This window comes from Erinaceus europaeus, chromosome 3 (genome assembly GCF_950295315.1).
Source record: "Erinaceus europaeus chromosome 3, mEriEur2.1, whole genome shotgun sequence".
Taxonomy (NCBI): Eukaryota; Metazoa; Chordata; class Mammalia; order Eulipotyphla; family Erinaceidae; genus Erinaceus; species Erinaceus europaeus.
The window spans coordinates 114,549,313-114,562,053 of record NC_080164.1 but is presented as its reverse complement, the minus strand read 5'-3'; the positions used below and the strand labels follow the sequence as shown (position 1 = coordinate 114,562,053).

Sequence of the window (12,741 nt, the reverse complement as noted above, 5' to 3'; positions counted from 1 at the left end):
CTCTCTCAAAAGCCTAGACCAAGTAGATCAGAAGCAACCAATAGCACAGCTATATACAAGATACTGGGTACTGTACAGCAAACCATAACAAAAGGACTTTTCAAAGTTAACCCAATTACCAAATAATGTGATGATAACATTAACTATCGATTGTCTTTTTGAACCCTAAGACAGCAGGAACCTCACATCTCCACTATAGAGCCTCTACTTCCCCCAGTCCTGGAACCATTGTATAGGGCCCACTTTCCCATATGCCTCTCCCAATCCATATCAAATAATATTGCATCTGCTGATCACAACCTGACCAACACAACGATTGCCACCTCAACATGCTTCACTTCAGACTGTGTCCAGAGACTTCACGTGTGGAATGACAACCCTTCAGCTTCATTACTCAGGTGAGACCTTTCCTTTCATAGTATACTCTAATTCTATCTCAGGTGGTTCACTTTCTAACAAAGTCCCAAAACCTAGATATACACCAGTTTCTGTGAGACAGAGCATATGTTCACACGTATCCGTAAACTACTGCAAAATATATACCTGAAAGCAGAAGTACACTAGAGTTTGCACTGAGTATCCCCCCTAACACTTCCTCTCCACTATTCCAAGCTTTGGGTCCATGATTGCTCAACAACTTGTTTGGCTTCGTATGTTAACTCTCTTTTCAGTCACCAGGTTCCAGATGCCATCAGGATGCTGGCCAGGCTTCCCTGGATTGAAGACCCCACCAATGTGTCCTGGAGCTCAGCTTCCCCAGAGACCCATCCTACTAGGGAAAGAGAGAGGCAGACTGGGAGTATGGACCGACCAGTCAACGCCCATGTTCAGCGGGGAAGCAATTACAGAAGCCAGACCTTCTTCCTTCTGCAACCCACAATGATCCTGGGTCCATGCTCCCAGAGGGATAGAGAATGGGAAAACTATCAGGGGAGGGGTGGGATATGGAGACTGGGTGGTGGGAATTGTGTGGAATTGTACCCCTCCTACCCTATGGTTTTGTTAGTTAATACTTTCTTAAATAAAAAAAAGAAAAAAAAAGAAATTAGGAGGGAAACAGATACACTAGCTCTTTCCGAACGTCTACCTACCAACATCTTGCTTTTAGTCCTGTGAGAGATGGTTAGGTCTTCTCTTCAAAGAACATGAATACAACTGTTTAGTACAAAAATTCTTGTTATAAATTGTTATCTATGACCACCTGTGGCCAGCAGTTTTGTACTCTTTTTTTGAAATTTTATTTATTTTTCCTTTTGTTGCCCTTGTTATCTTTTTATTGTTGTTACTGATATCGTCGTTGTTAGATAGGACAGACAAATGGAGAGAGGAGGGAAAGACAGAAAGGGGGAGAGAAAGATAGACACCTGCAGACCTGTTTCACTGCCTGTGAAGGCACTCTCCTGAAGGTGGGGAGCTGGGGGCTCCAACCGGGATCCTTACTCTGGTCCTTGCGCTTTGTGCCATGTGCGCTTAACCCACTGCGCTATGGACTCCTGGTTTTGTATTCTTTAGGTCAGCTCCTTGCAGTGCTTGCTAATCCTCCAGCAGAGACCTTCAGACACTCTTCCTCCTTTCCTTATTTAGACAACGGGGGGTGGGGGGGGAGTGGGGGGGATTGTGAGCTCTGAAGCCCATCCCAGGGGTAGAGGAGATAGTTCTGCATCAGGTATAAAAGATGGGAGAAGGGTGAAGGGGGTGCGCTGTTGCCTGATGGCCACTGTTGGCGGCACGCCCTTTTGCAAAAGAATAAATGCCTTGCTTCAACTCCTTATTTTTTGCCTGGATAAGTAATTTTAATTGTACGTCATTTACAACAGTCCAGTGAGACCCCTTTTAGAAGCTTGCTCCCCTTAACTGTAACACAGTGCATTCGCAGTGATATGTTTTAGAAGTACTTGGAAACTAAATTCAGGAACTTCATTGCTCCAGGTCAATGTTGTTCATGTTTGTTTTGTTATTTAGGTAGAAAGAGAAATATCCCAGTACCAGAACTTCTTGTATCACAGTAATCCTATTTGATATTCAGTGGGAGGTTCGGACTTGAGTCCTGCATATGACAAACCAGGCACACACACCCCCTCGCCACGTAAAATAGCTCACTGACTCAAGATCTGTGTTTTAAAGTAGCCCACAAACAGATGAGGAAAACAGCTAAAGGAAATCAAACACACAAAATTCTCTGTATTTTAGCTTTTCCATCTATGAGAAAACACATGAAAATCTGGGATTTTGTTGTTGTTTTGTTTACACCAAAGCACTGCTTAGCTATGGTTTACAGTGGTGCAGGGAGTTGAACCTGAGACTTAGAGCCTCAGGCATGAGTCTCTTCACATATCTACTACGCTATCTCCCACGCCTCTGAAAATGCATTTTACAAACTGCATATACATAAACATAAATAAATAATCACAAACCATACAAGTATATCTTTCCTTTACAAGGCAGTATCCCAGAGGGCTATTTTAAAGTATCTCACTCTTATGTATTACATTATGTCAAAAAATACCGTTTCAATGAAACGAATCCAATTACAAAGAAGACTAAGGCAAGTATAAACCTATGGGACTACATCAAATTAAAAAGCTTCTTCACAGCAAAAGACACCACTACCCAAACTAAGAGACCCCTCACAGAATGGGAGAAGATCTTTATATGCCATGCATCAAACAAGAGTATAATAACCAACATATATAAAGAGCTTGCCAAACTCAACAGCAAGACACCAAATAACCCCATCCAAAAATGGGGGGAGGACATGGACAGAATAGTCACCACAGAAGAGATCCAAAAGGCCGAGAAACACATGAAAAAAAATGCTCCAAATCTCTGATTGTCAGAGAAATGCAAATAAAGACAACAATGAGATACCACTTCACTCCTGTGAGAATGTCATACATCAGAAGAGGTAACAGCAGCAAATGCTGGAGAGGTTGTGGGGTCAAAGGAACCCTCCTACACTGCTGGTGGGAATGTCAATTGGTCCAACCTCTGTGGAGAACAGTCTGGAGAAGTCTCCGAAGGCTAGAAATGGACCTACCCTATGATCCTGCAATTCCTCTCCTGGGGATATATCCTAAGGAACCCAACACATCCATCCAAAAAGATCTGTGTACACATATGTTCTTAGCAGCACAATTTTTAATAGCCAAAACCTGGAAGCAACCCAGGTGTCCAACAACAGATGAGTGGCAGAGCAAGTGGTGGTATATATACACAATGGAATACTACTCAGCTGTAAAAAATGGTGACTTCACCATTTTCAGCCGATCTTGGATGGACCTTGAAAAATTCATGTTAAGTGAAATAAGTCAGAAACAGGAGGATGAATATGAAATGATCTCACTCTCAGGCCGAAGTTGAAAAACAAGATCAGGAAAAAACAAAAACAAACAAACAAAAAAAAACACAAGTAGAACGTGAACTGGAATTGGCGTATCACACCAAAGTAAAAGACTCTGGGGTGGGGGTAGGTGGGTGGGTAGAATACAGGTCCAAGAAGGATTCAGAGGACCTAGTGGGGGTTGCACTGTTATATGGGAAACTGGGGAATGTTATGCATGTACAAACTATTGTATTTACTGTTGAATGTAAAACATTAATTCCCCAATAAAGAAATAATAAATAAATAAATAATACCATTTAAATAAAAAAAAATCCATCACAAAACACATATCCAAAGACTGCCATCCTATGGTAAAAATGTGAAGAAAATTGTTTAAAGTCAAGGTCCTAAACTGTAAGCAAAAACTCATATTTTTAACAGGCTAATATTTAGAAATACTAAATATAAGGTTTTTTTATAACATCCGTTTTTTTTTTTCTTTTAAGATTTTATTGAAAGGAGGAAAGAGAAAGAACCAGACATCACCCTAGTACATGTGCAGCCGGGGATGCTCCATCTACTGCGCATCCTCCCAGACCACTATAACATCTTTTTTTAAGGACATAGACTAATGCCCTAACCCTCATATAGCTTTCTATCTACATTAACAAGATTTTAGAATTAGAGTTAAGTCTTTACAAACAAAATGTCCTCTTCCCTAAAGACTGGCTAAGGAGTTCATTGGGTTTTTTTTGCCTTTGTTTTTTGTATCTTTTTAATATATTTTTTAATATTTATTTATTCCCTTTTGTTGCCTTTTTTTTTTAAATTGTTGTAGTTGTTATTGATGTCATCGTTGTTGGATAGGACAGAGTAAAATGGAGAGAGAAGGGGAAGACAGAGGGGGGAGAGAAAGATAGACATCTGCAGACCTGCTTCACTGCTTATGAAGCTACTCCCCTGCAGGTGGGGAGCAGGTCCTTGTGCTTTGCACCATGTGCGCTTAATCCACTGCCAAACTCCCAGGAGTTCATTGGTTTCTTTTGTTTGTTTGTGTTTGGTTGTTTTTTGTTGTTGTTGTTGTTTGTTTTTTAACCAGAGCATTGCTCAACTCTGGTTTGGGGTGGTGCAGGGGACTGAACCTGGGACTTTGGGGCCTCAGACAGTAGACTCTCTTTGCATAACCATTATGCTCTCTACTCCTGCCCTATTGTTTACTTCTGTTGTTGTTTTTAAGCTTCTGAAAGATAGATCAACTCTTCAATGGGACTCATCAACAAGTTTTCAAGGACATAGCCTCAGAATCCATGCCTGGCTCTTGCCACTAATTCCAAACTGTTAGCTTGTGATCTTTATCTAACACTGCATTGAAAAGCCCAATTTAAAACCAAACTTAACTTTCAACATTCAATAAAATATGACCCTCTCCTTCACCCTCCAAGATTTTATCAAAGCTCCATCCTGCTGGGTTTCTACCTCTGCAGGAAATCAGAAACTCAATGTTATCTTACCAACTAAATGGGATGGTGACACTTGGGGAGCCAGCCTGAAACATGATGGCAGAGGAGAACCTAGAGGGGGTTGTATTATTATGTGGAAATGCTATTCATGTACAAACTATTGTATTTTACTGTTGACTGTAAACCATTAATCCCCCAATAAAGAAATTTTAAAAAATGTTATCACAATTATGCAAGAAAAGGAGATAAAAGAGATCTAAGTTGGAAAACTCTCACTATTTGCAGATGACATGGCAACATACATAGAAGACCCTAAAGAAACAGTAAATCAATATTAAAATGACAGGTTATAAAATGTACAAAAATCAAGAATATTTATTTATGCAAGCAATGGATAGAATAAATCAACTTCATTTACAACATCACCAGGAAGAAGTAGTATCTCTGAATAAATTTAACAAAGGAGTTGGAAGACTTGGACATAGAAAATAAACTACTACTAACAGAAGCAGAAGATACAAGGAAATGCATGTAAATATTCTGTGCTCTTGGACTGTTAAAATGATCTTCCTACCCAAAGTAACATATAAGGTCAAAGCAATTCCTATCAAAAATCCCAACTACTTTCTTTATAGAAATAGATCAGTACTCCAGAAATTTATCTGGAACTACAAAAGATCCAGAACCACTGAGTAATCTTGAAAACTAAAAACAAGACTGGAGGCATAATCCACCCTGATTTCAAATTACATTACAGGTTGTAGCAATCAAACCTGTGTGGCACTTGAGTAAAAACAGACACATAGATGAATGGAATAGAATTGAGAACCCAGGGGAGTCGGGCTGTAGCGCAGCGGGTTAAGCGCAGGTGGCGCAAAGCACAAGGACCAGCATAAGGATCCTGGTTCGAACCCTGGCTCCCCACCTGCAGGGGAGTCGCTTCACAGGCGGTGAAGCAGGTCTGCAGGTGTCTATCTTTCTCTCCCCCTCTCTGTCTTCCCCTCCTCTCTCCGTTTCTCTCTGTCCTATCCAACAATGACGACAACAATAATAATAACTACAACAATAAAACAACAAGGGCAACAAAAGGGAATAAATAAATAAAATAAAATATTTTTTAAAAAAAGTTTAAAAAAAAAAAGAACTGAGAACCCAGAAAGAAAACTTCACACATATGTCAAAGGAACCAGGAACACAGAGTGGAGAGAGTCTTTTCATTAAATGGTGTTAGAAGTGTGTAGCTATATGGAAAAGAATGAAACAGGATCACTACTATTTCATCTTGCACAAAAGTCACTCAAAATGAATTAAAGACTTGGATAGTAGGCAGGAAGCAATAAAATAGGCAAAAACATTGACAGAACAAGCCTTAATATCAGCTTCAGGGAAGTCTGAGAGACCTAGCTTAGTGGCTAGAGCTCTGTACTTAAAAATATGAGGTTTGGGAATTGGGCGGTAGTGCAACGGGTTAAGCAGACTTGGTGCAAAGAGCAAGGACCCTCAGAAGGATCCCTCTTCGAGCTCCTGGCTCCCCACCTGCAGGGGAGTGACTTCACAAGTGGTGAAGCAGGTCTGCAGGTGTCTATCTTTCTCTCCCCCGTCTTTCGCTCCTCTCTCCATTTCTCTCTGTCCTATCCAACAATGATGGCATCAATAACAACAATAACTACAACAATAAAAGAACAATGGCAACAAAAGGGAATAAATATATTTTTTAAATATATGAGGTCCAGGAGTTGGGCGGTAGCGCAGCTGGTTAAGTGCAGGTGGCGCAAAGAGCAAGGACCCGCAGAAGGATTGCGGTTCAAGCCCCTGACTCCCCACCTGCAGGGGAGTCGCTTCACAGGCAGTGAAGCAGGTCTGCAGGTGTCTATCTTTCTCTCGCCCTTTCTGTCTTCCCCTCCTCTCTCCATTTCTCTCTGTCCTATCCAACAACAATGACATCAACAATTATAACTACAACAATAAAACAACAAGGGCAACAAAAGGGAATAAATAAATATTAAAATATATATATGAGGTTCAAGGGGCCAGGTGGTGGTACGCCTGGTCAAGTGCACACATTAAGGTGCACAAGGACCCAGGTTCAAGTCCCTAGTCCCTACCTGTAGGAGGAAAGCAACACAAGTGGTAAAGCAGGACTGTAGGTGTCTCTCTGTCTCTTTCCTCTCTATCTCCTCCTTCCCTCTCAATTTGTGTCTCTATCCAATAATAAAACAAATAAAAATATACAAAAGTTTCTCTACAGAAGAAGTAACCATTAGCAAAATAAACAAAAATCCTACTGAATGAGAGAAGATACTTGCACACCATACACTTGGGGCTAGTAACCAAGACATAAAAAGAATACATAGGAATCATTTTAAAAAACACTGAAAATGAGGAGAAGATATGAACAGATACTTTACCAAAGAAGAAATATAGATGATCAACAGGCAATGGGGAAAAAAAAAAACTCAGTGTGGGAAGTCAAGCGGTAGCGCAGCGGGTTAAGCGCACGAGGTGCAAAGCGCAAGGACTGGTGTGAGGATCCAGGTTCGAGCCCCTAGCTCCCCACCTGCAGGGGAGTCGCTTCACAGGTGGTGAAGCAGGTCTGCAGGTGTCTATCTTTCTCTTCCCCCTCTGTCTTCCCCTGCTCTCTCCATTTCTCTCTGTCCTATCCTACAACAATGACTTCAATAACAACAACAATAATAACTACAACAATAATAAACAACAAGGGCAACAAAAAGGAAATAAAGAAATATTCTTTTAAAAATACTCAGTGATTATTAGAGAAATGCAAATGAGGCAAACAATGAAATACCACCTCATAACTATGAGAATACCATACATCAGAAATGGTAAGAACAAGTGCTAGTAAGAATGTGGACAAATCATCTTGGATGTCTCTCAAAGGAATCATGTTAAGTGACATGAGCCAAAAAGAGAAGGGCAAATACCAGATGATCTCACTTACAGGTGGAACTTAGGAAACAAGGACAGAAAGGGAAAACACATGACACAATTTGGACAGGGTGTATTGTCTTACACCACAGCAAAAGGCTCTGGGGAGAAGGGAATGAAAGGGGATTGGCAGGGCATTGGGAACCTGGTGTAGGATGGTAGAAAAGGTCTTAAGCTGGGGTAAGAATGTTTCACAGAGACCTATCACATGGGGAAATGATATATAGTACCCATGTCAACAACTGTACTGTAAGCCATTATCCTCCCCCACACAGACATTATATATATATATTTGATGTGGAGAAAAAGGAACTCTATAGCACTGTTAATAAAATGTAAATTGTTCCAGCCTCATTCTTGGAAAACAGACTAAAGACTCCTCAAAATATCAACATCTAATCCAATAATTCCTCTCCTAGCTTATCTAGCCAATGAAAACACCTTTGTTTGGCCATTCTCTTGGTCATTTCATTTGACACTCCCTATAAAGATGCTTCCAATGTGTCCCAGTCAGAGATGCCATCTAGTCCCAACTCTACTTGGAGTCTTTTTGGACAACAACAACTTTCTAGAGCAAGTATATTCTTCTATGTGTGTAGATGGATTGACTAAATTGGACCAGTGTAAAGATCCCAGTTCAAGTCCCCGGCTCCTCACCTGCAGGGGAGTCGCTTCACAGGCAGTGAAACAGGTCTGCAGGTGTCTGTCTTTCTCTCCCCCTCTGTCTTCCCCTCCTCTCTCCATTTCTTTCTGTCCCATCCAACAATGACATCAATAACAACAACAATAAAAAACAAGGGCAACAAAAGGGAAAAAATATATATATACACATAAACTTCAGAACCACTTTTAAAAAAGTCAATACTTCCTGCCTTGACCTTCCTGTCACTGCCCTGAACCTCTTCTCAAATTTTAGAGGTTCAAAGAATGACACATCTGCCCACTCTGACCCATCCTGCAAAACTGCTTGGCAAGTTTTGCTGCTTCCCTAAGTAAAAAATTGGAGCCAAATATGTTTCCCAGCAGGCCTTTCTTTTTGGAGTCTTCCTGATTGTTCTAGCTAGGTCACATTATCAAGATTCAAAATAGGAGCAGGCAGTGGTGCACCAAGTTGAGCACACACATTGCTATGCTCAAGGACCAGGGTTTAAGCTGCTCATCTCCACCTGTGGGGGATGGGGAGGGAGCTTCATGAGCAGAGAAGCAGTGCTACAAGTGTCTCTCATTTTCTCTCCCTTTTTCTCCTTCCCCCTTCAACCTTTCTGTCCTATCAAATAAACAAGACAAAACAAAGATCCAAAATGTATCAATATTATCTTTGTTCTCAACCACCACTCCCATTAGCCTTATTTGTGGGTCCTACTTATTTCATACCTGTTGCATTTAAATACCCCCAACTTGGTTGTTTTTTTGTGGCGTTTTGTGGCAGGTCTCTCCCCATTTTAATACTTTCTCCAGACTAAGAGTTAAGAGAAGTTAAGAGAAGAAACAGAAGGAAAAAATAAAACAAAACACAAAACGAACTAACACCCTTTCTAGTGGCTCTCTCTAGTCTATGGGATAAAATCTAACTTCCTTTATGCTTCAAATGCCCTCTCCAAAACATACACAGCTGGCACTTTTGGATTATCAAACCAAATCTAGTTTCCACTGCCCAGGATGCTGACTCTAGAAACAGTTCCAGAACCAGCAAGAGAGCTCACTTGGTATGGTACCTGTTTTGCTATGAGCATAATCCAGGTTTGAGCCCTGCCCGTTCCACATTGGGGGAAGCTTCAGTGCTGTGGTGTCTTTCCTTTGCTCCTGTCTCTCTGAAACAGCTAATCAAGAGCAGTGGAGCCCCAGCAAAAGAACAATTCTTCTAAGGAAAAATGTCCTTCCCTAACACCTGTCCACTGCCCAGCCCCCAGGCATCTTTTAATTCCAAGCTTACTGTTCACATCCTTTTTAAAGCTTTTCTTACAATTTCCACGAAGAATTTGGATATTTCCTCTGTGCTAATAGTGACTCCAGTTCAGACTTCTAATAAATCCAACTAATATGTCTCCTTGTGTGGATTCCTTGTCATCTTTCAAGTGCAACTGTAGCACACAACCCATGAGAAGAATCATTTACAAATAAGGGCTTTTTTGTGTGGCGCAAAGCACAAAGGATCCCAGTTGGAGCCCCCAGCTCCCCACCTGCAGGGGAGACCCTTCACAAGTGGTGAAGCAGGTCTGCAGGTGTCTATCTTTCTCTCCCCCTCTGTCTTCCCCTCCTCTCTCCATTTCTCTCTGTCCTATCCAACAACAATGATGCCAATAACAACAACAATAATAACCACAACAGTGTTAAACAACAAGGGCAACAAAAGGGAAAATAAATAACTAAATATAAAAAAAAATTAAAAAATAAGGGCCTTTTTCATTTGTCTATGCTCTGGATAGATCCTTCTCTCAGCATTATTCTCCCAACCCTGCACTATGAAATTAGCATGCTAATAGCACTATTGTAGAAAGACTACAGAGTGACATGGGAGTGTAACATAACGGCAAGATAACATGCTTCCTACACCTTCCCTCCACCTTCTGAAGAGTTTGATAATTACTGAAGCTTGCACAAAGATGACACTTAAGTATTTTTTAAGTGGACCAAATATTAACCAGGCTCTGACATGCAAACTGATTTTAAAATAGCCCTTGACCGGGAAAAATAGGTATACCAAAGTATACAGGCTGATAAGAAAGGGCAGACAGAAGATAGAGTTCAATGTTACCAAGCTTGCCAAGAGTTTCTTGTGAAAAACTCTAGAAGAGCACCTGCAGGGGGGAAGCTTCATGAGCAGTAAAGCAGGTCTGCAAGTGTTTCTCGGTCTACCTCCTCCTCCTCTCTCAATTTCTGTCTTTATCCAAAATAAATTTAAAAAAAAAAAGGAGAACTCTAGGGGTCAAGTGATAGCATACCGGGTTAAGCGCACATAGTGAGAGGCCAAAGAACCGCACAAGGATCCCAGTTTGAGCCCTTGGCTCCCCACCTGCAGGGGGGACACTTCACAAATGGTGAAGCTGGTCTGCAGGTGTCTCTCTGCCTCTTTGTGTTCCCCTCAATTTCTCTCTGTCCTATCCAACAGCAACAGCAGCAACAACAACAATAACATTATCGCAGATAGGAGAACTGCCAAAAAAAGGGGAAAACTCTACAAGTATAACAATATTTGCAGACATTGTTTGAAAAGGCTCATCCCTGACCAAGAGGACAGGACAGATGAAGTCAACTCTCAGAAAATGAAACCGAGCTGGGTCTGTACGAACAAAAAATAATAGTGTAATGCTTATAAATAAAAGAAATAAACATACCGTGAGGTAGCCCACTCACAGCTAGGTAGAGATCACAGTTCAAACGAGTCAAATCAAACCACAGAGGTATTTCTATTTCAAATGCATTAAGGCAATCACAAATTAATTTGAGCCATTTTATGTATGACTTCCTGAACATGTTTTCTCTCATTAAAAGCTTGTTCACTTCTAGTCAAGGTAGTCAACATGGGGAAGCTGGTGTTCCCTTGATTTTAAAACTATACCAGTACTCAGACAAAATAAATCCCAACCTAGTGAATTCTATTTTGGGTCTAGTTTCCAAGGCAGTTTTCACAAAGACTATTTATTCTCAGCCACTGTTTGTAGCTCTGCAATCTCAACCTTCAGCAGCTAGAAACTTACATTTTTTGTGTGTGTCCTTGACATCTATATTGTATCACAGCTGATCATTTTGTTCCACTTGCTATCAAGGGTTTTAAAATGTATCTGTCTTTGGTGTATTGCACCAAGGTAAATAAAGGACTCCGGGGTTGAGGAGGGTGTTCAGGTCCTGGAACATGATGGTGAGGGACGACCTAAGCCGGGGTTAGAGTGTTATGATGAAAACTGAGAAACATTACATATGTACAAACTACTGTATTTTACTGCCAACTATAAACCACTAACCCCTCCATAAAGGAAAAAAAAAGTATCTGTCAACTCCACTGATTTTGAAATTTCAGTGCTAAAATCACTGTGGTCATTTCATGATATCCTCTGGCATACCCTTCCTGCCCCAGCTCTGTATGAACTTTGATGAATGTGAGAGTTCATCAAGTTCCAGGTGGAATTCTCTCCAAACCAAAACAGCCTGTAGGTCTCAACAGTGTTAAACAGAAGAAATGGAATCAGGAAACGGATTCCAGTTTCAAAAGGCCAATGGTTTGACCTTGGGTCACCCACTGACTCCAGCAATTTCTGCTATAATATCTACTACCAGAAGAAAGAAAGAAAAAAAACTTTTAGCAACTGCTTTTTTGTTTTGAGTTTCTGAAAAGAACTTTAACAACAGGAGATTTAAAAAACAAACAGCAATGAAACTCTTCTGTCCCAATTTCCTATGCCAACCAGTCTAAAAGGTAATGAAACTGTGTTGTTATTTAGATTACTACTTGCTCCACTGTTGCAGCCATCTATGACATAAGCACCTACTCTCTTCAGCTTCTATGGGATAGTACTATTGCACCTGCAAGCTCTCGCCCTACAGAAAAGGGAGTCGAGGGGCCGAGTGGTGGCGCACCTGGATGAGCGCACCTGTTACAATGTGTACAGGTTCCTGCCCCCTGTCCCCACCCGCAGGGGGAAAACTTCATGAGTGGTGAAGCAGTACTGCAGGTGTTTCTCTCTCTCCCTCTCTATCCCCCCTTCCTATTTATTCTACCCAATAAATAAATAAAGAGAATAAAATATTTTTTAAAAAAAGAAAAAGGGGTCGAAGCCCGCATGAAGTGCTAGCAGACAAGAGCATTGCAGGGTCCACCCTTCCCTCCGAGGAAGTGGAGGGGGGGCTGCAGCGTCACCTGTCAAACACCCTAAAAGCTCCCAGGCCTCTGTGAGTGAGGACGAGGTCCCCTCTGAAGTCAAGCCTCTCAGAGGCAGGATCCAGTGACGGCTCCCTCCGAAGGTGCATGGCTCAAGTTTAGTACTCCCCAGCTTGGCTCCTCGCTCCTGCACAGAG

At 41.3% G+C, this 12,741-nt stretch overlaps 1 protein-coding gene across 1 annotated transcript in view; it reads right to left on the bottom strand.

The window, feature by feature from the left end:
- The window catches only part of CDS1 (CDP-diacylglycerol synthase 1), a 75,107-nt gene that overhangs the window by 61,420 nt on the left and 946 nt on the right, over window positions 1-12,741 (bottom strand). The window lies entirely within an intron of this gene.